This window comes from Meriones unguiculatus, chromosome 5, assembly GCF_030254825.1.
Source record: "Meriones unguiculatus strain TT.TT164.6M chromosome 5, Bangor_MerUng_6.1, whole genome shotgun sequence".
NCBI lineage: Eukaryota > Metazoa > Chordata > Mammalia > Rodentia > Muridae > Meriones > Meriones unguiculatus.
In genome coordinates, this window is record NC_083353.1 from 7,817,221 (window position 1) to 7,843,061 (window position 25,841).

The 25,841-nt window shown below is 39.7% G+C and overlaps 1 protein-coding gene and 1 pseudogene across 2 annotated transcripts in view; one reads left to right on the plus strand and one right to left on the minus strand.

Annotated features, from left to right (window-relative positions):
- The window catches only part of Ctnna2 (catenin alpha 2), a 1,157,068-nt gene that overhangs the window by 520,687 nt on the left and 610,540 nt on the right, over nucleotides 1–25,841 (plus strand). The window lies entirely within an intron of this gene.
- LOC132654425 (U2 spliceosomal RNA) lies at nucleotides 9,576–9,791 on the minus strand (annotated as a pseudogene).

Genomic DNA, 25,841 nt, shown 5'->3' on the forward strand with positions numbered 1-25,841 from the left:
TCCAAGGCGACTTTGCTGATGGATGTGGAAACAACTGCAACTCACAGAAGACTGGGAGCCATTAGAGACAACTAAGAAGCTGTGCCCCGCCCCTCACCATTTTAGTCTGACTTTGTTTCCTTGCTTTTTTGTTTGTTTGGTTGATTGGTTGGTTGGTTGGTTTTTTTCTTTAAATAAAAATTTCTCTGGTCCCTAGTTAAAGAAAAGTTAAATGCCTAGAAATGCCTTCATCAAGGCATTCATACTCTCAAGGACAGCATTTCTTCATCTGGAGGAAAAAGAACTCACAAGGGCTATTTGTGAGTTCTCTGTAGGTGGAAACTAATACTCAGTATCATTGAAAAAGGGAATCAAAGATATGCGTCCCCCTAAATAGCTCTTTTCTTCCTTCCTGAGGCCAGTTTCCTACATTAGAATCACTGATGGCTTACAGCAGTGGTGTGTTAGTTACTTCTCATTACTGTGATCAAATACTTAACAAAAATGTTTTAAGGAAGGGATTGTTGATATTGGCTCATAGTTGGAGGCTTCAGTCTACCATGACGAAGGAGTTATGATAGATCTGCCTACAGTAGCTCATCACATTGAATCAGCAGTCAGGAAACAAAGTAATGGGTGCTGCTGCTCGGCTCCCATTCCGTTTTAGTCAGCCTAAGGCTTCTCTCCATAAGACGATTTCACTCATATTTAGAGTGTGACTTCCTACTTTCATTAGCCCAGTCTAGAAGCTCGGTCAGAATCATAACTAGACATTTGCCTCCTAGGTAATTCTAGGTCCTGACAAATCAACAATGAATATTAATCATGTAAGATGAAGGAAGGGGCTACAATCCAGATATAAAGTGAATAAATTATAAAAATAAATTTATATATAAAATATTAATCATGTAATATTCATCTTGTGCTATTTATACTTTTTACAAAACTGTGTTTTCAAAATTATCTTAATTGCAAATCCAATATACATATGCAGGGGCTAAGAGGCTCTTAGTACTCACCCAAGCTGATCCATCCTGTGGCTTTTCCTTAACAAAGAATTTATACTTTGAAGACCTCAAAACCACAGTGCCTTGGTTTTACTGGTGAGGCAGCCCAAGCACTGCTGTATTTCACCAAATGCCCATGCTCTGCCACGCTTCTTGCACAGTCCCTGATGAGTTTTTTCAGCATGCATCACTGTGTTAACCGTCAGTATCATTTATAAAGTAATTATGACTCAAAAAGAGGTTATTCATTTGTCCAGTCTATGCAGCAAGGATTCAAACTTAGAACCCTTATCTTGGAAGACTAGTCCCATGACCCTTCAGGAAGAGATGAATGAGTGGAACAAGGCTGTCAGTCATTTGAGTAGAAGCATCTATCTGGCACAGATAGAGAATTAACACTCTAGAGATACTAATGGTGCAACAACTGACTAACTTGTCTTCTTTATGGCTATTCTTTTTTTTTTCCTAGTATTTACCTTATAAATTTTATTCAACCATATCCCTTATATACTTTGAATGAAACTGTAGTTTTAATTTATTAACATTAAGCCTACTAAACCTACTAAAATCTGTACACCTAAAGAAACTAATCAAGAGGGAGGACTCTTGCTAAAATGCTCAATTCCTATCCAGAAAGGCAAAGAGGATGGACATCAGAAGGAGAAAAGAGGGAACAAGTCAGGAGCCTGACACAGAGGACCTCTGAAAAGATCTGCCCTGCAGACAATCAATGCAGATGCTGAGACTTATGGGCAACCTTTGGGCAGAGTGCAGGGAATCTTAGGAAAGAAGTGGGAAACAGTAAGATCTGGAGAAGACAGGAACTCCACGAGGAGAGCAACAGAACCAAAAAATCTGAGCACAGGGGTCTTTCTTGAGACTGATACTCCAACCAAGGACTATGCATGGAGATAACCTAAGACCCCTGCACAAATGTAGCCCATGACAGTTAAGTATCCAAGTAGGTTCCATTGTAATAGGAACAGGGACTGTCTCTGACATGAACTGATTGGCCTGCTCTTTAATTACCTCCCCCTGAAGGTGAAGCAGCATTACTAGGCCACAGAAGAAGACAATGCAGCCACTTCTGATGAGACCTAATTGAATAGGATCAGAAGGACGGAAAAGAAGACCTCCACTATCTGTGGACTTGGGGAGGGGCATGCATGTAGAGGGTGGAAGAAGGGAAGGATTGGGATGGGAGGAAGGAGGGAACCACAGGGGGTATACAAAGGGAATAAAGTGTAATTAATAAAGAAAAAATAATGTAAATTGATACATAAAAAAACCATTAAGCCATATAGCATAAAATTTCCATTTTTAAACTATGCAGTTCAAGAACTGGTGATACATCCCTGTGGTAGAGCACTTGCCAGGCATGTGCTGGGCTTAATGTGCAGCACCATGGGAAAATAAGAACAAACAAAAATATCTCTTAAGAAATGTGAAATTCAAAATATTTTAGTATTTAGTATTAACATGAACACTCTTAAATTTTGAGCATTTTCTCCACCCTAGAGAAAAATCTTCCACTTCCATTCACTCTCCGATTGCCTCCATATCCTGCATCAAAGGGTTAGTCTACTTCATTCCCCACACACTTGCCTGTTATGTATGTGCAATATGTAGCCTTTGGGGTCTGACTTCTTTCATTCAGTTAAACGCTATCAGTCATTTAAATGCTGTTTCCAGCCATAAAATAAAGGCAGGTCTTGAATTATGTCTATAAAGATAGGATGATTCACAAAATGTTTAGCACAATGCACAGGACATAAATGGTCTAAGAAATGTTGTAGCTTATACTCCATGCCTATAATCCTAGCATTTATGTGGCCTGGGCAGAAACATCATAAGTTAGAGGCCAGTCTGGATACATAATTATGTGTATGGAGGATAGCTTGAACTACACGGGGAGACCTTGACTCAAAACAAACAAACAAAAAGCAAAACAAAAAGTTAAAGGAATAGAAAGTTAATAGTTAGAATAACTATTGTTAGTATAAATAATAAAATTATAGTTTGTAGGAGATACCAAATGCAATATGAAGATTAGAAAGAATGCAATTGTTGGGGGAAGGTTGGCATTGTCAAGGAGGACCCTTAGGGCCGAGTCTCCTTATTCTTTGGCTGGCCTTACTCTCCATCTACTCTGCCCTAGCTCTTCCATCTATTCATGCAGATTATTTCTTTTTTGTATGGAGTGTTCCTGTTCACTGTTGGATGTTTATGAGCTTCTGGATCTTTTAAAAAGGCCAGTGGCAATTTCAGCACCATTGCACACATGCTAAGTATGATAACTGAAATTATCTGAGGCATTGCCAAATGTTTCCTGGGGGCAAAATCTATCTGGGTTAAGAAATTTGTCCTAGACTTTGACCATGACCTTAGAGTGTCCCCTGTCTTCTAAATAAAGGACTTTCCACTCCAATAGATAATTTTATGTTACAGACAGTTTCATATTGTCCAATACAATGGCCTATATGCACATGTAGCTTTAAATTTAAATTGATTATATTTTATTAAAATTTAATATGTTTCCTCTCAGTAATACTAACAACTAACCAATTTGATCTTTATTGTGTATCCGGTAGCCATCATCGAGCAAAATGAAATGATTCTGTCATTAAGGGCAGTTCCAAAGGTGAACAGAGCTATAAGGACTTTTAGCAAGCAAGTAGCCTTGGGAAGGAGGTGCCTATTTCTTGAGTTTACTTAGGAACTTCAAATAAAAAGGTCAGCCTAACCCTGAAATATCGTCTTTGTTCTACAAGAATATGCATGCAGAAGACAGTCTCTTGGCAGTGTCTGACTTATGAACTTTTTCAATGAATAAGAAAATGCATTTTGAAATCCTTTGAATAAGAACTGCAGACTCTTAAAGTGAGCATAAAAATCAAGAGTGTACATACTTCTCATGGGAATCCATGTAGGGTAGAATTGCTGGACTTAACTAGAACAGGGTAAGTTCAGCAAAGGAAGTTTGAAGGTGTTGGGAAGATAAAAACACAATTAGAAGACTACAGACTATGTAAAATCTGTCAGGAAAGGGACAGGTGGTGGCAGAATGGTTGCCTTTGGCTCTTCATGTCCATCTAACTCAAGGATTTTGGACTCTGCATTGTTACTGGTAATGTTTTCTGTAAGAAATGAAACCACTCTGTTAGAAGGAGTGTCTTATTTCATGAGTGAAGAGAAAACTGATGTGAGTCATTTGTGAAAATAAAATTGTAAAGAAATAATGCCTGCCAGTCTTAGAAATTAAAAGAACAAAAGAAAGAACAGAATGGGAAAATGAAATGCTAGCAGAGCAGAGCAGAGCAGAGAAGAACAGAACAGAATAGAATAGAAAAACAAAATAGAACGGAATGGAATGGAATGGAATGGAATAGAAAGATAAGATACAAGGTAACCAATTAATTTTTATGGGTTTCTGGTTAGTACATTTTTTTGTTTGTTTGCTTGCTTGTTTTGTTAAAATTTTTTTTGAGAGAGAGGGTCTTATGTCACCTAAGCTGTCCTCAAATCTGCAAAGCCATTATGTAGAGGTGAGGGTAACCGTTAATTTCTGAGCCTCCATTATTCTAAGCATGTGCAACAATACCTGCTTTATACACATTCCTAGAGACCAAACTCAGAACTTCACGGATAGTAAGTAGACACGCTATCAACTGAGCCATATTTCCAGCTTCTCCAAGTAAAAATTTTAATTTCACATAATTTACAGATGGCTTTTAGTGTAAGTATGCCTCATATAATATTGGGAACACACTTATACAAATTATTGATGTGGTATTGATTCAAATTTAAGATTTAATTGGCAGAACCATATGTTGCCTGATAATCTCAAAAGAAGTGAAAATCTGGAGGGCATGAAGGGACAGTAATAGTGGAAAAGAAAATCATATTAAAATGATGTAAAAGTTCTTCAGTTTAATAAATGAAGTCTAGAAAGAACAAAGAAAGTTTGCTTATTCTCATCAGCACTGAAAAGAATGGGGTCAACATAATTCTCATGTAAATCTGTTCACAATGACTATTAAGGTATCAAATATACATTCAGTGAGTTTACAGGGTAACTCATGTGCATCAGATATATGATGTCTTTATTTTCACTTTTTTATTGCTTTATTATCTATTACAATTTATTCACTTTGAATCTTGGGTGTAGCCACCTCCCTCATCTCCTCTGGGTCTCACCTTACCTTCCTCTCCTTCCACCCTGTTATGACCCTCTCCTAGCCCAATGATAGGGGAGTCCTCCTCTACTAGGAGTCAGTCAATCAAGTCAATCAGGTCTCATCAGGACTGTCCGGATCCTCTTTTTCTGTGGCCTAGTTAGGCTACCTCACCAAGGGGAGGTGATCAAAGAGCAGGGAAAGGAGCTCATGCCAGAGCCTGTCCTTGCTCCCCTTCCTAGCAGACCCCCATGGAGACTGAGCTGCCCATGTGCTACATCTGATCAGGAATTCTGTGTCCTCTCCATGCATGGTCCTTGGTTGATTCAGCTGCAGTCTCTGCATGCCCACCTAGGCCCAGATTTTTGGCTATGTTTGTCTCCTTGTGGAACTCTTGTCTCCTCCAGGTCTTTCTATCTCTCCCTTCTTCCATAAGATTCCCTGCACTTTGCCCAAAGTTTGGCTGTGAGTCTCAGCATCTGTTTCAATACCTTGATGGGCAGAGTCTTTCAGAGGCCCTCTGTGATAGGCATCCAGTGGAAAAATTGAAATAAAGACTACAAAGCCATCCACACAGGTAGATGGAAGGAATTCTATCCTTTGCATAGAAAGTTGAGCCCCAGTTGACTGTTTCAAAATACATATGATCTTGACTCTGTTCAACATACATGTGTGTTCTGTGGGACAATTGCTGTAAGAATCACTCTTCATTCTTGTATCTCTCCTCAAAAGACCAAAACTCTGATAGGTTCAGGCTTATTGTTCAACATAGTCAGTACTAATAGTCTCCTCAGTCATCTCTTACAAGGCTTCCTTCTCACCCTGAGGAAGAACCTGCAGTTTGAGCCAAGAGAGTGTTCTCTTCTCATGTGGATGCTGTTCATTTGAATATCTGTATCGATGAGCCAGTTCTCCCTGATGAGTTGAATTTAAGTGTCATGACAAAGGGCAGATGAAGACAGGAGCTCACGCTTTAAAATCAATTGAAAGCTCCTGCCACTCTATCAAAAGGTGATGCCCAAGTATGGGCAGGGGTCTCCTATCTATCCAGTGTTTGCCTGTCTTTTTCTTGAAGTAAAAAGCTAACAGACTGTGTCCTGTTTCCAGCTGACCAGTAAACTACACACATATGTGTGTAATCACTCTTTCCTTGTAGCGTATTTACGAAGTCAGCCTGCCACATGTTCATTGTACTGTGTTCCTTGTTCTGTGCCCTTTTGTGCCATCTGCTGAGATCCCAGGCTCTTGCTTCCTGTATTCTGGCCATGACAAAAGTTAACAGAGAAGCCTGTCCAAGAGCAATAAGATCCCTGGGAGAAGGTGTAAAGGGTAATAAACTTCTTTGGTTGTTATGAGTCTGTGGTGTTTTCATCTGCAGCCCACAGGCCTTCTGTAGCCCAGGGTAGCTATTAATGCAGCCCAACACAAATGATAATTAAAATCATAGTCAAAATACTGCTATATTCTTCATATTGTATTTTGTTTTATTGTTATTTAATTAAATATAATTAAATGAATTCCTCTTCCCTTAGCATGCAACATGCTAAGATTTTTCAAAATACTTTATAGCTTGAATGGAGGGCACTTGAGCATGAACTTTGCAAATGACATTATTGTTTTACAGTGTCACACAAACTAAATATAAGGATGATCTTTCAACTCAACACTCTTGTATAATACAATATTTTCTTTTTTCTTGTCTAGTGTTGTCCTGGAACTCTAGACCGTGAACCCAAGCATTTATAAAAACAGAGTGCTCAGTAGAAAATCATATCATTGCTAATTGCTTTTTTAGTATGTAAGGTAATGTATGTAAGGTAATGATAAAATTGTAGTATCAAAGGCTTTTCAATTACTTTTTCAAACTAACTAACAAGGTTTGGAAAATTGATAATCTCTCTCAGTGTATCATAGGGCTGTCATGGCCCATTATTCCTCTAGTCAAGAATTCCTCACATTGTACGTGAAATGAGTTATACTGTACTGTTGGGAGAACTCTTAGCCATAGGGCACACCTGTGACAAAGACAAATTCCATCTTTGTCTCTTTCTTTCTTTCTTTTTCTTTCTTTCTTTCTTTCTTTCTTTCTTTCTTTCTTTCTTTCCTCCTTCCCTACTTCCCTCTCTCCTTTCCTTTCTTTCATTATACCTCTTGCATAGCATATTATCTCAAAGGATAAGGAATGTTCAGGATATGGTTACTGTAATTTCTAAACACAGGTAGTTTCAATAACATACCAAAACCAATGATTTGGGCAAATTCAATTTTGCATAACACACCATATTTTGAGTAGAAAAGCTCTTTATTTATAAAGGTTGAAGGGTAATTTCTGCTGTCAATGCTACCTATTCACAGTGATCTATAAATTTACATTTCTGGGGGTTAGCAAAATTGTAGATGAGTAATGAGATAGCTCCCTAAAGAAACGTGGAAAACAGCAGCAGTGGAAAACCAGAATAAGCACAGGAATTGAAGCAAAGAGGAGATGGGCAGGAGGCAAAGACTTCCTTTTCAGGTCAGAGGTCATTGTTTAATCTATGGCTTTTTCTGATGAAATCCTAAAGAAGACAAAACAAAGCAAAACAAAACAAAACAGCAATGGTCTCATTGTACATGAATTCTGTGTTGCATGGTCACTGACGAATGGAGATGCAAAGACAGGTGCCTTAGCTCCAAGAAGGACCATTTTTGCATGTAATTTCCCCCATACTTTCATGTGGCAAGCACTCTTGTCATTTTCTTTTCTGTTTAAATGAAACTTAATTTTGTAAGGATGGTTTTTCACCTAAAAATATTTATCTGTGTCCAACTAATTCTCTATGGGAAGTAGGTATTTTATATATTTTGTATATTGTCTTAAGGGCCTTGAAGATACACTCCTGGTAGAGAAGGGCATTCTGTTAGAACATGACCTTTAGGAGGGTAGAATCTTAAAATGATCGACTTATTCAGGACTTTAAATATCATCTGAAATCCTAACATTTTCAAAGTACAAAAACTATGTTTTAGAGAGGTGAATCAATGTATAGAAAACTGGTTAGTGTGCCTGCTGAAACAGCAGTCATAGATCAGGTAATATATGTTCTCAGAATATCCCAGGAAACCAATTACAATATGAATTTTCTATCAGAACATTTATCCTGACATCACAGTCACATACACAATGTGTACATTAGAGGTATTAAATGTCTCAGATGTCATGTACATATTAATTCCAGCCACACTACATTCCAATATCAAAAAGTACCCTGTCCTAAGCTATGTAAATTGCTGTAGTTAATTATTAACTTGATAGAATTCATTTGACTCACATTCATCTCCTATTAGAAATGCCAATAGAAAATGTTCTGTAAAATGAAATAGACATAAAGGGTATGTTGGCAAAGCTTCCCCTACTTTCATCGAAGCAAAGCTGGAGTACATATTGTGGGTATGTGGAAATGCATGTGCGTGCAAGTGTGTCTGCATGCATGTGTGTACATGTATGTGTGCACATGTAAAAGCCAGAGAACGACCTCAGTTGTCATTCCTCAGGTGCTGGCCACCTTTTATTCTCGTTACACCGAATCTCTGACTAACCTGGTGCTCATTACTTAAGCTAGGCTTGCTAGCCAGAGTCTCTGGTTTCTGCCTGTATCTCTGCTTCCAACTTTTATGCTTACAAGCATAGGCCATCACACACAACTCTATTACACAAGTTGGACAGATTCAGCTCAGTTTCTCATATTTGCCTGGCAAGCATTTGATTGACTAAGCTATGTCTGCAGTCTCTTGAGTGAATGTTTTTAAAGCAGTTTCACACATACTGGATGAATTTAGGACGCCTAAGAATGATCTTTATTAGAAGTCATCGACTTGAGCACAAGAGTTTCCACAAAACAGGTGGCTTGTTTATGTATGAAGGAAGGCCTCTTTTCTTACCGTCTGTGCTTACCAGACTTGCAGCTGGGAGACAGTGACTGCGTAATTTGGAGAATTCAAACCTGATAGAGTTAAACTCGGTAATTCCAGGGAAATGTTAACAACCAGCTTTCTTTCTTTTCAATATTTCCGTCCATGTGGTATTTGATGACGTGGAGAAAATAAGTAATATTTGACTATTTTTAATAATATTTAAAATATACGATATTTTAAAGTCCGTTTTCAGAATTTTCCTCATTTTTTCATGGTCTACATCTAGACTATGGCTGAGGACTCGGCAGAAGTTGGGAACTGTGTCTCTGTCTTATCTTTGTGCTGAGAGTCGTTCATCACTTGCTCACCCTTACTCTTTCCAGGTTTAGACTAGGGGTCATCTCTCCTTCATCCAGACAACACCGTCTGGGCATTTTCAGAGGTGATTTCTGCAGTGTAACATATGCCAGGAATGATTCCAAGATACTTGTGCACATTTGTGAGAATGCAGATGAATCACATTATTTCCATCTCATAGAGAAGAGGAAACTAGGATGTTAAGTGGCTTTGCTACATGGTCCAGACAAGGCTTAAGACCACTTGACATCCCCCAATGCTTCTCTAAGTGTCTCATTTAGGACAGGGACTGTTTTTATCAGTATCACGTGTGGTGACTTTTATTAAACTGATAAGAACAGATACTCTACTTAATCTTAGCCAAACTGCTAGAAGTAGTTATATCTTTGTAATGCACCTCACCAGCTCATAAGTGGTAGACAGATCACTCTCTGATCCTGTGACTTTGTAGTTACAGTCAAAGTCTGGTATCTGCCTGAGACTTCATAGTTCCCATGAGCCCACCACAAGTGGTGATCCACTGAGCACACACTAGATACAGCAATTATCTGTTTATCTTTTCATAGAGAGAAGTAGCAGAGAACACTCACAAATCCGATTACATGTTGCAATATATATTTATGTTGATGTGTCTAGCTGCTTCTCCTCACCAAATATGTATGCAGCTACAAATGTATGTATATTCCTTTGTGCATCGTAAATATTAAAGGCACCTTACATTGTAGTGGATAGCCCCATGCAGCATCATGCCTGTTTACAAATACTCATTTTACAAAGTGGCACAGCAGTGATGGATTTAGCTAAGTGGCTTGTATACTGGAAAATGTGGCTCAGCATAGCCCTGCATCTCATGTGACTACAACCAAGAAGCATAAAGAAACAAAACACCCCTGTTCACTCTTCCATTTTGTGCTATAGCTTCATTTATGCAAATGAATTGGAGTTTGATTGGTTCCAAGCTCCCAGCCTCAATAGTTCCACCCTAAGTGGTTAGGTCTTGGGCTGTAAGCCTCTAGGAAGCCTTTTACTTAACAGGAATAAAAGCCCCAGCAGGGTTTATATTACCACTCACTTTTGTCATCAGTCTAAGGCAGTCCCTGAACCAGGGACTGAAAGGAGTGGCAGTTAATGTAGCTCTGAGTTGTTTCACAGTAAATTTTACCTTGAGTGAAAATTCTGGAAACACTGAGATTCCTTCACTCTGGGGTCGTGCTGTGCTCTGCCTGCTGTGTGCTAATGCTTTGGCTTTCTTTCTTGGCACCGAGAATCTGGGTGGGGAGGTTAACTGCACAAGCAGGGTGTCGTGTGCCAGGCAGGAGTGCAGTGGCTGCCGTGTGTTCTGGCAGACAGCCTTTTCCACAGGACAACATCTGTCTCCTTTAGAGAAAGGACTAATGGGCAGTTGTCATTACTGTCACGGGGAGATGATGGAATCAGGGACCTTGCTGCCCTAAGAAATAAAGGAAGAGACTTCTCCAAGGTGGGGAACCTGACCTCAGATGGAAGACCCTTGGTCTTCCATTGACTGGGGTGGGGGATAGGGGGAAATATGCTCCAGGCAAGAATGATAACCAGTAGGTCATCAGGGATGATGTTAGGAGAAATCTGTTCTCCAGATGGCAAATCTGAACATCATAGTGTTTAGTTGCCGTCTGAACTGGGTGAGGGTAGGGAAGGTAGCCATGAGAGGTATTTTTTTAAATAATATCTATACTTTAAAAATATTTATTCTTTCCTTCACAATTTATGAGCCTGAATTTGGTTATATTTGACAATTTCTGCCACATAAAATTTTCTTTTCAGAAGCATTTTTGTATGTTGAGATCATTTCCAGCTCAGGTTTTCAGTTTAGAACTATACTACCTAACCCATACTAATGTAATAGATAGTGGACCAAATGCTGATTTGTCATTGTACCTATACATAGCTATTGTTGATGATGTTGTTGTAGCTAAAATTTAAAACTTGAGTAATGGCATAGGAGAAACCTGTAACAATTAAAATTGAAAAGATCTGACTTCCTTATGTCTGGAGGATTTCCCGTAGCTGGAACTGAGGAAATACTCTGCTCTCAGGCTGTTAAAATGGCTTCCAACAATCTCGGTAATTCCTGAGAGCTGTTTCTCACTCAGTCCCTGCATTCTGGTTTGTCACTCCTGGTGGAGGACTACCTTTGCAGAGACTTGAGGCCAGGACAAGTACGTACTCTCATGTGCATTTCTGTGCAGCCCATTTCAAGAGAACTGAGCGTATTTTTCCCAACAGGCCCCAAACTTGCATTTCTGACTTCTGACCTTAGTAATCTAAGTTAGAGAGTTCCAGCTGTAAATTTCAGATCTGTGCTAGTAGAGCTTAATAGAAAAACTTTATTCAGCTCTGGATGGTTAAACTCAAAAATGGTAATTCTTTGAATAAGTTCAGCAGTCAGTGTTCAACTGTCTTAGGAGTCTGGACGGCTCGCTTAAAGCGGGCAACAATCCCACAGAGTCTCAGAATCCTCAACTTGGGACTTCTGCTGCATCAAATGAAATCTCTGCTTTGTTGATCGTTTTCTCGGTGACCCTGTCGCTGACTGGAAGGAAAAAGGGCAAGAGAAAGGCATGCACATTCCTCCAAAGAAAGCCTTGAAGACATTGCATGAGTCATTTGCCTGCATTCCAAATGACTTAGTGTCATAGGATAGATAGTTGCATCAATGCTAGACAAAAGAATCTGTATTCCAGGTGACCTTGCTACAGCCAAAGATCAGCAAAGAAAAAATGGATGTTTGGGTTTCGCTGCCATCCGATCCTAGACAGTGTTTTCTGGGCGTCTGATTTCTCAGAGCAAGGAAATCCAACCCTTCTCACCTCTGTAGCTGTGCATCTATTTGTAAACATTAAAGGGTTTTAAAGGGTCGATTTGTCTGAGAAGTATTGGGCAATGGGCAATGGTTAGTGCTGAGACTCTGAAAACTGGTCAAAGTGCCAAATGCAAGTGATTTTACCTACAAACGGGACATTTATTTCAATGCAGTCTCCTCTCCAGCGGTCAGAGAGCATAATGGAAAAGGGAGCAGAAGAAACATGAGAGCAGGAGGGTGGAAGGTGTGCTAGGAAATGCTGTCTTCTGGACACGACGTGAGTGTTAGACAAAAAGCTCACAGCATCTGTGGATCCCTATGGAGACCTGCATAAGCTCAAGCAAGTTTATTTCCAGTATGGATGGAGGAAGTGCTGAAACCCCAACAGTAGCTGATGAGCTATTGGCAGTTGGTGGCTGCTGAGGGAGTAAAAGCCACTTTTCGTTGAGGCTGTGACTACTGGTAGACTGCCCAGTGAAGGTCCCACACCCCAGTGAAGGTCCCACACCCCAGTGAAGGTCCCACACCCCAGTGAATGAATGTCCCACACCCATGCACATACAGGCACACTAACTGGACTCAGTGGTTTATACTTTTTTTTTTTTTTTTTTTTTTTAAGAAGGAAGAATATGAAGTTGGGAAGGGAATACTGGTAGAGTTAGGATCTAAGAAAGCTTTAAGGGGAAGTTTGTGGTGGATTTGATTAAGATACATTGTATACATGTATGATATTTTGTGAGGATAAAAATTAGTTTTAAAACAGAATCGATATGATTTAAAAAAAAACAAAACAACAACCTACCAATGCTATCTATTAAGGAAGACTGAAATCTTCCCACTGAATAGTTTCCCTGTTCAAATAAATGCAGACACATCCAATTCTTTTTCTAGGAGCTAACACAATCAACTTGGTGCTGAATAAAATTACTTTCATAATTGTTCATGAATCAGAAACATAACATTGGGGGAATGGTTAATGGTTTGGTTCTCCGAATAATTCAGGTGGCTTGGGATCTTGAATGTTTGCTTACAGAGAAAGTCTCAGAGTTTCTAGAGTGCCCTTTCATCTGCAGATGATCGAGGTACTTGTTGGTGTTAAAACTGATACCCTCTTCGCTTCTGTGCTGGAAGCACACATCCATTTATTTTCCTTTGGGCCCCCACACACAAGCAGCCCTGTATTGTACCTGTTAAGAAATTTTGAACAACTGAGGGGCAAGTGACACAGCCCACAAGCTGAGCTTTGTTTTTCTTTTTTCTTTTTTTTTTTTTCTGGGTCATTTGACTGTTTTAGGTTATCTACAGTACTTTTATGCCTTGAGCTTCAAAGGGATCACTTTACTGCAAGAGGAGATACTATCTTCGCTTTAAAGAGACAAGCACAGAAATGGAAAAAAAAAAACCTTTTGTGTGTAGGTAGGTAAAATAGACAAAAGCAAATAGATGCTCCCAGATAGATGTTTACTTATTTTTAATTGAGTATGTATAGTGAATGATCTCTTAGTGGCCATTGTTTGATGCTGGCATGTGTAAGTGTATCCTGACTATCTTCAACATCTGTTTCTTGGATTCTTCTTAGAACTGTTAAAGAATGTCAGCTTTTACTGCCATTCTTTAAAATGAGTTCTTTTAAGAGAGGATTTGGGCATTTCATCTGGTAATACCATGGTAGCCTGGGTGGCTTTATTTATTGATTCAGAATTCTGGCCACTTTTCACTAATTCCACCTTACAGAAAGGAACACAAAAGGCTAGATTAGAAGCACATTCAAGGTCACACTAAAGGTGGGGAAGGGGCTAACAGGTAAAACCTTGCAGTTTTGAGCCTAGACATCCCACAGAATAACTCAGCTATATTGTTTTGGTCTGTTCAGTTTTGTTTTGAGTGTTTAAAAAAATGTTGAAGATAATTTTTGTTCTAAGGTAACGGCTGCCCATTCAGCAAGTCATTACTTTCAGGCTTAAGAGCAAACTTACCTTTTAACTATACTACTACTGCCCAGCTGCACTGTGAAGGAATTGGGATCTCAGAAGTTGTTTGGGGGTGGGCTGTTATTTTCTGTAGCATAGAAACATAGACTGTTATAGCTGGGTGAGAGATCTTTTAACTTAACCCCTTGAGAGCACAAGTAAAGGTACAACAGACCACCCAGTACTACACAAGGCTCAGGTCTTGGTCTCTATCAGTGCTTATCAAACCACTTCTTCATTAATAAATGAGGGTAGAGTTCCTGATGAAGGAATGTATTTCAGGCAACTTTTCAAACTTCCAACTTTACATAATGCCTGCAAATGACTTTTAGTTATCATCAATGCAACTCTTTATTGGGAAATTGTCTTTTCTTTCTACTGTTTGCATTTTACTCTGAATGATCATGATAAGGGTATATTTAAAATATGTGGTGAGAATCTTGAGAACACAAGATCTGTGCTGTTCTGAGGTTGACCTTTACACTTAAAAATAATATCTTATCAGTGGCTGGCTCTTTGATCACCTCCCCCTGATGGGTGGGACAGGACAGCCTTAAGAGGCCACAGAGGAAGACAATGCTGCCAGCCCTGATGAGAACTGATAGGCTAAGGTCAGATAGAAGTGGAGCAGGACCTCCCCTATCAGTGGAGGGACATGGTGGGTGGAGAGAGAGGAAGGGTGAGACCAGGAGGAGATGAGGGAGGGGGCTACAGTTGGGATACAAAGTGAACAAATTGTAATAAATAAAATAAATTGAAAAAAAAAAGAAATGACAGCCTATTAGCTCAGCACATTTGCATGAAAGCAAGACTACTGATATTTGGTTTATACTACACTTACCTTGTTTTGTGCAAGACAGTCTCCTTATCAACACCAAATTGTATCCTGGATTGCAGCAAGACTCTTGTACAGAGAGGACATCTGCCTCACCTAGAGCAGGAGGTAAAACAAGTGCTCGTAACATCCTAGGATGAAGATTGTGCATGAGTGAATGACAGAATATGGACACCTTATTTAAGTCAATAGCATCTTAGCCCTTCTAAGTACCCTGATTGCTTTTTAAATGCCAAGTTCACAAACATCTTCTGGATTCTACCAGCATGTCAAGGAATATTTTAGTTGCTTGGTTACCAACAAGCTGTTAGGATGGTGGGTCTGGATAACTGGCTCATGATGGTTCTGAGAGAATATGAGCCATTTCTACCCATCACATCTGAGCCTATCTTTAAATAAACTTCCTAGAATCAAGATGATCACTGCACCCACGCAAGTTGCATCTCTTTTTGTATCCATGGCAACACACTTGCTCTCTCGCCCACCCTACCCTGCTTTCAATCATCACCAAACTATTGGCTTAATAACCTGACAGACTTACATGGTGGGGATTTCTTGCCTCAAGGCCAAAATCTTTATTAATTCACTGTGGCCGTGAAGTTGGCCCTGCTTAGCATTCAGAGGAAAAATAATTTTTACTACTTACTTTCAGTTTCCATCGTCGCTTTTTAAATCCTAAGCAATCGGTTGAGCGATCACTTAGGGGAAAGGAAGGGTTTTGTTTTGATATTGAAGGAAAAAGGCTGCATTGTCTCTGTATACTAGGACCTTCAATCGTAGCCACATGGAAAGTGAGTGGAGAAAAACTGTCCAGGGAGCACATTAGGATGTCCCTCTTCGAGCCCCTGCTCAGATGTAGCCCTTAGTAGCTCAGTATCCAAGTGGGTACCATAATAAGGGGAACAGGGACTGTTTCTGACATGAACTCAATGGAGGCTCTTTGACCTCCCCCCACCCCCAGGGAGGAACAGCCTTGCTAGGCCACAGAGGAGGACTTTCCAGCCAGTCCTGAAGACACCTGACAAATCAGTATCAGATGGAAGGGGAGGAGGTTCTCCCTTATCAGTGGACTTGGAAAGAGGCAGGGAGGAGATGAGGGAGGGAGGGTGGGGTTGGGAGGGAAAGAGGGAGTGGGATACAGCAGGGATACAAAGTTAACAAACTCTAACTAATATTAAAAAAAATAAAAATTAAAAAAAAATATGTCCCTCTTTTGGGGCTGAAGAGATGCCTCAGCAATTATGATCTCTTGCTCTTGCAGAGGGCCTGGGTTCAATTACCAGCACCCACAAGGCAAATCACAATTGTCTGTAACTTCTTTTTCAGGGAATCTGATGCCCTCTTCTGACCTCCGCAGGTACTGCATGCACTTGGTGAACAGGCACACATGCAGGAAAAACCCTCATTAAAAAAAATAATAATAATTTCTTTTGTAAAGATGTATCACTTCCACTTGAAGTACAGTGTACACAGATATGCTTATAGCTGATGACCTCTTGCCCCTGCCCTTGCATAGGGCTCTTCCTGGTGGTTTACTAAACTCAGCTATCTTCCTCCTAATAGGGGCTATTTTTATGAGACACAGGGATGATAGGTGGGTCAGGCCCTAGAAACACTTGCACTAGACTCCACCTTCCTAGCTGTTTTCTAAGGCATGCCAAGCTGAAGAGACTACTGAAAATGCTGGCTGAAGTGATCTAGGATCTGGTAGCAACTTTGTCCCCTTTAAACACCTCATCCTGCTACTAAGAGAAAATGTCACATCCAGGAGCAGATGCAGCTCTCATTCTTATTTGTTTGGTGCAGAGGACAATATCATTCAGGACCATGCTTTCTTTCCTTGCTTATGGCAGCTTCTCCCACTCAGTCTTCTCATCGTAATCCTCTGTTTATACCCTGAGAAATGATGCTTTCCTATTGCTAATTTTTACATTCCATTCCTCTATGGTACAGATCTGGAATACTCTGTCACATTCTCTCCTCCATAGTTCAGAATGCATTTTGCTTACCTAAGAGTATGACAGGTAAATTTGTTATTTTATGTGGTACGTGCTGTGGTGTGTTGCCCAGCTCTCCCCTTCATTGCAAAGTGTCTTGTTCCCACTGGGAGTTCATAAGTGTTGGCTACTGACAGCTCAGAGCTGAATACTTCTGCTGTTCTAACCTCAGACTGAAGGAAGCTAATTTGTCTGAACTTATGATTTCTAACCTCAGAGGACCAGCTCAGACCAAGATGTAGAGGGTTGTCCCTTTGCATCTACTGGGGACAATTCTGAAGGGCTATCCGAGCTGAGAATGCCCCTCAAATTTGCCTGAAGCCTCTACTGTCCTCTCACATTTCAGTCTCTATATTTGTCCCTCATCCTCCCTCCCTAACTGAAGATATATGAGATCTTTCCCAGAAGAATTCCACTTAAGCATCTGTTTCCCAGGTAACCAACCCCAAGACATGGCATATCCAGAATGAAATAATATGTATTAATTAACATTTAAAATTATGTATTAGAGAGTATTTAATGGCATATAATGATGGTGAAGTTAATGAGTTAAATACAAAAATAAAGAGCAAAATCATGCATACATTCTGTTCCTGATTATGTAAGACTACACATGGTAGGGGAGAATAAGAGCAAAAGAATATCCACTGCATATGCATTCTTTCTCAGAAGAAATTACTCCTAAAATAAATTGCCTTATCTAGAGTTTTGTCTCAATTTCGTTGTAAACACTCTACAATGATTATATGATTGTTAATTAGAAAACCTAAGTAAGTTATTTAAGAGAAAAATGAGATAATACTATTAATCAAATTCTCAGAATAAAGAATACAAAAATATTATTCTAGTTAACTTATAAAATTAAAGTCTAGTTAACTTACTCTGAATCAACTTTACTCCATAGTCTTCTGCTTTGTGTCCTTTATCATTCTTGCCTTTGCTTGAGGTCGTAGAACTTGTCACCTTTTTTTTTTTTTTTTTTTTTTTTTTTTGTGCAGCAGTATCTTCTCATTTGTAAACATACCTTTACCCTTAACATTCAGATATTTAATTATGTTCTTTATTTTTCACTGAGTGTTCCATAGGTATGGAAGTTCATATCTCCATGGTTAAACAACCCCCTGTGCCAGGCATATATTTGTTGGGATTTACAAAATGAATGAGCAAAGTAAGACTGAGGATAGAAGTTGAAAGCATCAAAAATTTGATCTGTGAGCTGGGAAGATGGCTCCATGGGTAAAGCATTTTCTATACAAACATAAGGGACTTGAGTTTGCTGCCCAGAACCCACATAGCAGTGAGAGATTCTAGTACAAGCATCTGTAATTCCAGGACTCCTAAAAGGATATTGAATGCAGAGGTTGTGCTGAGCTAACAATGTTGATACTCCAGAGTCACTTATTTATTTTCATTAGGACAGTGGGCACCTGAGCTAAAAAGGCAAACTTCTTTCCCTCCATCCTCTGTCACGAAAAAAAGATTTGGAGTCAAATGTGTTAACAATCCACATCAGCTTCTTCTTAGGATAGCCCGTGGTGGTACGGCTTCTCATTTCTGCTTCATTTCCTAAGACTGTGAGCTAAGGCATAAGCAGGGGTTTGTACATATTCAAGTGAACCAAGCTCTGTGCTGTTTGTTTTCTCTTTTCTCTGATGAGAGGACAGATACATACTCTTCCTCTCCTAGACTGTTTTCTGTTGCTGTGATAAAACTCTGACCAGAACCAAATTAGGAAGGAAAGAGTTAATTTTCCTTGCAGGTTACCATCTATAATCAGGGGAAACAAAGTCAGGAGCTGCTGCAGAGGTTATGGAGCAGTGCTGCTTAGTGGCATGGTGCAGTTACTTGCGGCTTGTTCGGCCTGCTTTCTTATACAGCTCAGGGCCATTGCCCACACAGTGGAGGATGTCACACTTCCACATCAGTCATTAAGAAAACCCCCTATAGACTTGCCTAAAAGCCCAACTGATGGAGGCATGTGCTCAGCTGAGGTTCCTCCTTCCAGATAACCTCAGCTAGTATTAAGCCAACCAAAAACTAAGCAGCACACTTCAAAGCCCCCCTCCCAATCCGGCCCCCTTTCTCTTTCATTTAGTAACTTTACATTTATAGGCCTCCAGTTCCACATTTTCCATACGAACTGTTATTTCCACTGTTGTGGCCTATTAAATTTTTGAATGTGTGAGTATGAGGGCTGTTAAAATATGTCTACTGGTTCAATGATCCTGAAATGCAATAAATGCACAAAAACATTTATAGGTGTGAAAAAAGAAAGAGACTTGCATCATGCAGTAATCTGTGGTGGGGTGCTGCTTTGTTAATGAAGTAGCCCTTTGAGTACCCTTCAGATGTGTTGTGAGAGTAAGAATGTCTCCTGATGAACATCTGAAGAACGGGAGGTAGAGCGTACATTCATCTAGAGATCTTCTGAAAGTCCTTAGAGAAAACACAAACTCTTAATTTTACAGTCATAGCTGTGTATATCTCACAACCGAACATTCACTCCAGCCTGCGCTACATTTCCTTTGAGTTTCCACACTGAAGTTATATTTGTAACACCTGCTATTCCCATCCCAAGATAATAGGCCGGTTAGCATTTTATTGTTTCCACAGTGCAGGAATTTCCACTCTCCCCAGCATGAGTTATTTGGTAGGGATCTCTTCTGAGGGTTTTCCCGCCACTACCAAAGATGTAAGCTATCAAACATGTATTAAAATTGCAAATAAAATGAGGAGTGTGTCCTGGTTGTTAGAAATAAGGCAGTAATGAAAACTGTGTGAGTAGAGGAGGATGTGTAAGAGGACAAAAGGGGAAAAGAAATATTTGAAAACCTAGCAAAACAACCACTTCTTCAGAACTAAAAGACCTATTGCTGTGGTGATGCTAACGGAGTCCTCCATTATGACACCAATCTTTATAGTAATATTTTTCTCACTGGAAGTAAGGTCAGCATATATTAGAGAAAAGGCAGGTGTAGATTTAGCGTTTTATCATCATCACCTTAATTATTGTTACTAATATCATTATTGTAATTTTAGAGTGAATAGTAATTGACCCTTGGTCTTCTTACAGGACAGGAAAATCTTCTGCCACTAAGTCCCCAGCCTTGAAACCTTTTAGTTTGCTGTAATCCCATGAGTCCTTTTATTTTTGTAGAACAATACTACTAACAGGTTACCACAAAAACTTACGAAATGGAGGGAAATGTTTGCAAACCACACATCTAATTAAAAACCCAAATATAAAATAAACAAGGAACTCAACTCAATAGGGAGGAATGGGTCTGAGTTGCTTTCGCTTTTGAAATGTGTGTAAATTGTTGGTGTAGAAAAGGAATACTACTAAGAAGAAATTATCTTTGTTTCTTTATTACCAATATCCTGGTGCAATGATCTGTCACTTTTGTGCTTAGCTATGTAAACTAATGCCAGAATTTGGGAAATGTTAAATAAAACTCACAGAAAAGAAAAATACAAATAAACCATAAAATATGGGGGTAGGTGTAAATGAGCATTGTATCTTCCACCTTGTGCTATTGGTTCCTTGTTCTGGGGAAACCTTGTTGCTATGCTTGGTGGCTTCCATATGTCTAGAACCTGAAGCCTCCTTCCACATAAATAAAGATGTACCAATCTCATGAATGAGCCTTCCCAGAAGCAGGCATAATCCTAGTGTGAAACTCCTAGGATCCCATACCACTAATGTTTAGTTAAACTGCTCAATAATTCTGACCCACAGAAATTAAGAGCAAGAAATATCTGTTGTTGCTCCAAATCCAGTAAGCTGCAAGGTATTTGATTTACCAAGACAGATAAGGAACACACCTACCTGGTTAGGATAAGGAGGAAGTAATGGCATAGAGACTCTGAGAGATGGAAGGAGAGACAGATTAGGACCCAGCAGACAGAGGGTGAGGAAGACCAAGCAGTGACAGCTCCACACACTTGTGGCATGGGCAGTCCCGAGGCCATTTTCTAGAAAGAGGCAACAGAAGGGAGCTTTCCTAGTGCTTTCAAGTGCCTAGAAAGCCTGCAGGGAATGGCACTGGGTAACCAGAGGTCGCACTTTTCCTCTTTATCATCTAGGCCATTAACTAGAGTGAAGCTCTTTGTGGGAAACATGCAAATTGCTGAAAATGGAGTTGAGCTTCCTCCATCTCCCCTTAACTGGAAATATAATTGCAACTCTTTGCTCACTGCTATGATTTTTTTTTTTTAAATCCTGTCACGCTTTGTTGGCTCACTGCTTTTCATCTTAGTGTTTATTAAAACAGCCTGACTTCTCTTTGATGCTGAAAGCCCAAGTATGAGATTGGAGGCTATTGCCAAACTACAATGTGTTTTTATTTGATACTAAGGTTTTCAACTGTTCATAGTTAATGTTTTCTTTGTTTTGCTTATTTTTTTTTCTTGATTTAACTTCAGAGTTGGAGAGTGGAGGTGAAGGAAAGGATTCTCTCCTGGGTTCAGGAACCTGACAGTTATTTTTTAAACACAACATTTCTTTTGTCCTACATGACTCAGTTCTTATAGCCTTGGTTGATGGCAACAACAATGAATGATGATCCAGCAAGAATGTAAATGAACAAAGTCATATATGTGGGTGTAGTACTGTATTTGTATGTAAGAGTGAGAGACAGGAGAGCGAAAAAGACGGAGAGGGAGTGACCTATCATTTCTTTTATGCCAACCCTTAGTAAGTTGGCTCAGATACTGCTTTAATGCCTACATCAGTGAATGTGGCTCTTCTTCACACATACTGCCCATTTGGATGCCTGTATGACCTAGAGACTCTCTCACAGAATGCATTTTTTTTTTTTTTGGTCATCTGGGTAAGATTTAGCTCAGTAAAGTTAACACATGAAATTATATATTAGATCTAACCTACACTGAGTGGGTGAGCAGGTAGAAATAGTCTATGGCTAACCTCTGTAAATGTCCACTGCAGGGGAAGTAAATGAGAAACATTTTGGTGTATTGGTAGGTGTTATAAGTAACAGCCAAAGCCTCTGGTATTTGTTTTCTTAAAGCAACCTGAGTTAGGACTAGAGGTTTTGATCTCTTGCTATTCTCCCAAAGAACCCAAATTTGATTCACAGTGTCCACATTAGTTGACTCACAACTACCTGTTTCCTGTAACTCCAGTTCCAAGGGATCAGTAGTACTCTTCTCGCCTCCGTGGGCACCTGTGTACACATGATAATACACACATATACCCACACACACAAATAAAAACCGATGTCTGCAGCACCTCTCTGTGCCAGTGTTCAATGCCTTTTGTTTTGTTTATGTCAAATATTCCTTTGTTCTTATCATAGGAAGATAAATTACATTTAAACTATACTAGATAATCCAGTATACCTCATTATCTCAAGAATTACTTGTGCAAAGAACCTTTTTTTTTTAATAAGGAAACATTCACAAATTTTCAAAATTAGTATCTCTTTCACTCTTGTATTTTCCTCACTGGCACTCTATTGTAGTTTCCAGTGTGTAGTGGGAAGTAAAAATTACCCTATCTTCCTTAAAACACAGAGGACAGAGCACATTAGATGGAGGAACTCTAGCAAAGGCAGAGGCAGAGATGGTAAATGAGGTTCCAGGGGTACGCACTGTCTTCCAATTCTATGCTGTCAATTGCTCATCCTTTCTCTTGAACGCCTTCCTTTGTAAATCCACTCTAAGTCTCTGCTGTGAAATATAGATTTTGTTTCCCATTTAGAAATTGCTATCCCCCATGTTGCAATCAAGGCCCCATCTGTCATTATTGCCCACTACAAAGTTTTATTAACTCTAGTGTGAATTTACTACTTCACTCCCACTATGTGCTTCCAAACATGGTGTGTGGACCTGAGATGAATACCATTGATGGATGTTTGGTAGGTAATAGACTTTTCTCACCCAGACTGATAAGTCACTGCAAGCCATATATTCAATATATCTGAGCAGGGTCCCAGCTTGCACTGATGTGGGGGAGGGGAGGGCTGGAGAAGAAGATTGATTCTACTCTACAATGTTGCCAGTTTTGAACATTCTGCTTGGTAATTGATGGGAACATTGGCAGGGTGGGGATGCATTTGCTGAAGAGATTGCTCATTTAGGCTCAAAGGAGGTACTGCATGTAATCTCTGCTGAAGATGAAGCACAGAAGAGGTATTCTTGGATAGGAGGAAGCTTGTAGATGAAAATAGTGATTTTGGCTCCTTGAACATTATTGGTAGAGTGATGAGTGGGAGAGTCACAATGACAGAGATTAAGGAGAGAAAGACCTGTGAATGTTCCCTGAAAAGGAATCCTGTCCATTGGCAGATCTTGACTCATTTCTGCATCATGAAATGGTTTTAAATTGCAAGCTAGCATCTTAGATGGATCCACAGAGGCTTCTAGGAAGGAAAAAATGAAGTTGCAAACACTGAAAATATTTGAAGATAGGTGGGCTTGTGGCTTAAAGCTCTATCCAGTCTCCTCTCTGTCTTTTGAGGAGAGGAGACACAGGGTTTTATGTAAAGGATTAACAGATCTGAGGGTTGTCAAAAAGATACAAATACTAAATGGCACTTGAGGATATAAATGCAAAGTGGCAGGCATGCACACAAGATTTATTGAAGGCTTTGGTTTTGCGTGGTAGTCTCAACATGAGTCTGTCTAGAGGGTCACATGCATTCTGCTCCTCTTTTCAGAAGAGAAAGAGGGCCAAGGAATTCCTGAGGACAACACAAACCAGAGCTATAGTAGAACCCTATGGTGGGGAGTATCTCTGCCCACAAGTGTTCCTTTCAGACTTCTGGGAGCAAGCAATTCTGGAATCACTAAAAATGTACATATTTAAGATAATTTTTAAGTAATTGGAACTATAAAATTTTCGTTTGATGCCCAGCAGGCTTAGTAGATAACAGGTCTCAGCATCCTGTGAAGAGAAAAACCAACAAACAGGAACAGATGACACCCAGGGCCAATGTTCAGAAGTAAACCTTGGTTCATTTATGTAACAGTGTGATGGTCATATTACATATACAGTAACATCAGAATCAGTTGTCATTGTTACTATAGTATTTCTGACCTTGAGTGGCTGTGCAATGTTACATCATGACCTTTCCCTATGTTTTACTCATCCTATGTCTCTCACATTTTCTATCACATAGGCTATTGCTTTTTCTGATGACCTATAAAGGTATCACGGTGAAGGTATGGCTCTTTGACCTCCAAATATGATTTTGGTTCTTGCTTTAGTGAGATAGTTGTTTAGTTGGAAAACCATCAACTGTTTATGAAAAAATATGTTAAGACAGAGATTATATTCAAATATTAGGATATTTGCTTGTTTCTTTATTTATGCTATATTTGTTTTATTAACTATGTGACTAAGGGCCTATGCATATAGATATTCAAAAATCAATTGTGCTCATTTGAGAAGTGTATTATACCAGATATATCTCATTGTTTGGGAGAACCTGAGGAATCCTGGTTTATTCATTTTTTTGATCTATTTTTATGTGAATGTTCATCTGTGAGTGTGGGGATACATGTGGAAGTGAGCAAATAACCTTGGATGCTGGTGCTCAGCTTCTGCCTTCCTTGAGAAATGTCTTCTGTTGAGCACCAGTGTGGAGTTAGTCCAGGAACTTCCAGGACACTTATGTCTACACCTCCTAGCCAGGAGTAGGTATACTGCTATTACAGATGCTAACTACCACATGTAATCGAATATGGGTTCTAGGAACCAGTCCTTGTGCTTACACAACAAGCATATTACTCACTGAGTATCTCTCCTGCCCCAGAATCCTAGTTTCAGAGCTAAGAATGTACTCCTTCTAGTTACAGGTCTCCCGCTTTAAACGAGTCGTCACGGCATGACACTCTAACACACAGTTTCTTTATTAGTGAGAGTTTCTCCCCAGTTGAAAAGATGTAAATAAAAATGCTCTTTGAAATCTGAGTGCTTGTTTGCTAAAGAGGGAGCATGTGCTGAGAAGGTGACAGGATGACAGTGTGACTCTCACTTTCCTCACTATGTCTGTGTATATGTGGGATGGGGCAAGACAACCCTTAGCGGCAGGATATGCTGTAGGAACAAAAATCTAGTCAAGTCATAAACTGATTGGCCTGCTCTTTGATCACCTCCCCCTGAGCGGGGAGCAGCCTTACCAGGCCACAGACGATGACAATGCAGCCACTCCTGATGAGATCTGATAGACTAGGATCAGAAGGAAGGAGAGGAGGACCTCCCCTATCAGTGGACTTGGGGAGGGGCATGCGTGAAGAACGGGAAGGGAAGGTGGGATTAGGAGGGGGGGATTAATGGGGGATACAAAGTGAATAAAGTATAATTAATAAAAGTTAAAAAATATATAAGTAAATTCAATTTAATTAATGATAGAAAAAATCTAGTCAAGCAACCTGCCTTCTACAGTCTGGCTTCAGTTGCGGCTTTGAGATGATATCCTTGGGATGCTTCCCCTCTGTGACTCTCCATATACTAGACACAGCTTACAATGGAAGGAGAAAAAAAGCAAGGAAACAAGCGGAAGCTTAATGAAGAGTTTACAATAGACACTTAGACAACATGCATCTGCCCAGAATGTAACGGACTCCTCAAATTCTGAAAATTACAAGTCTGCACAGTTCAGAGTAAAGGAAAAGATGGAGGTTTAACTGAAGAGCCAAAGAAGTTGCTGGAGGAGGTGAAATTTGAGTTCCAGTTAGAGGAGTGAGGAATAGGTGCTCTGGGCAGAAGGAATGGTTGGCACATACAAAGCCTCGGGAGGAACAGGAACCAGCGAGGAGC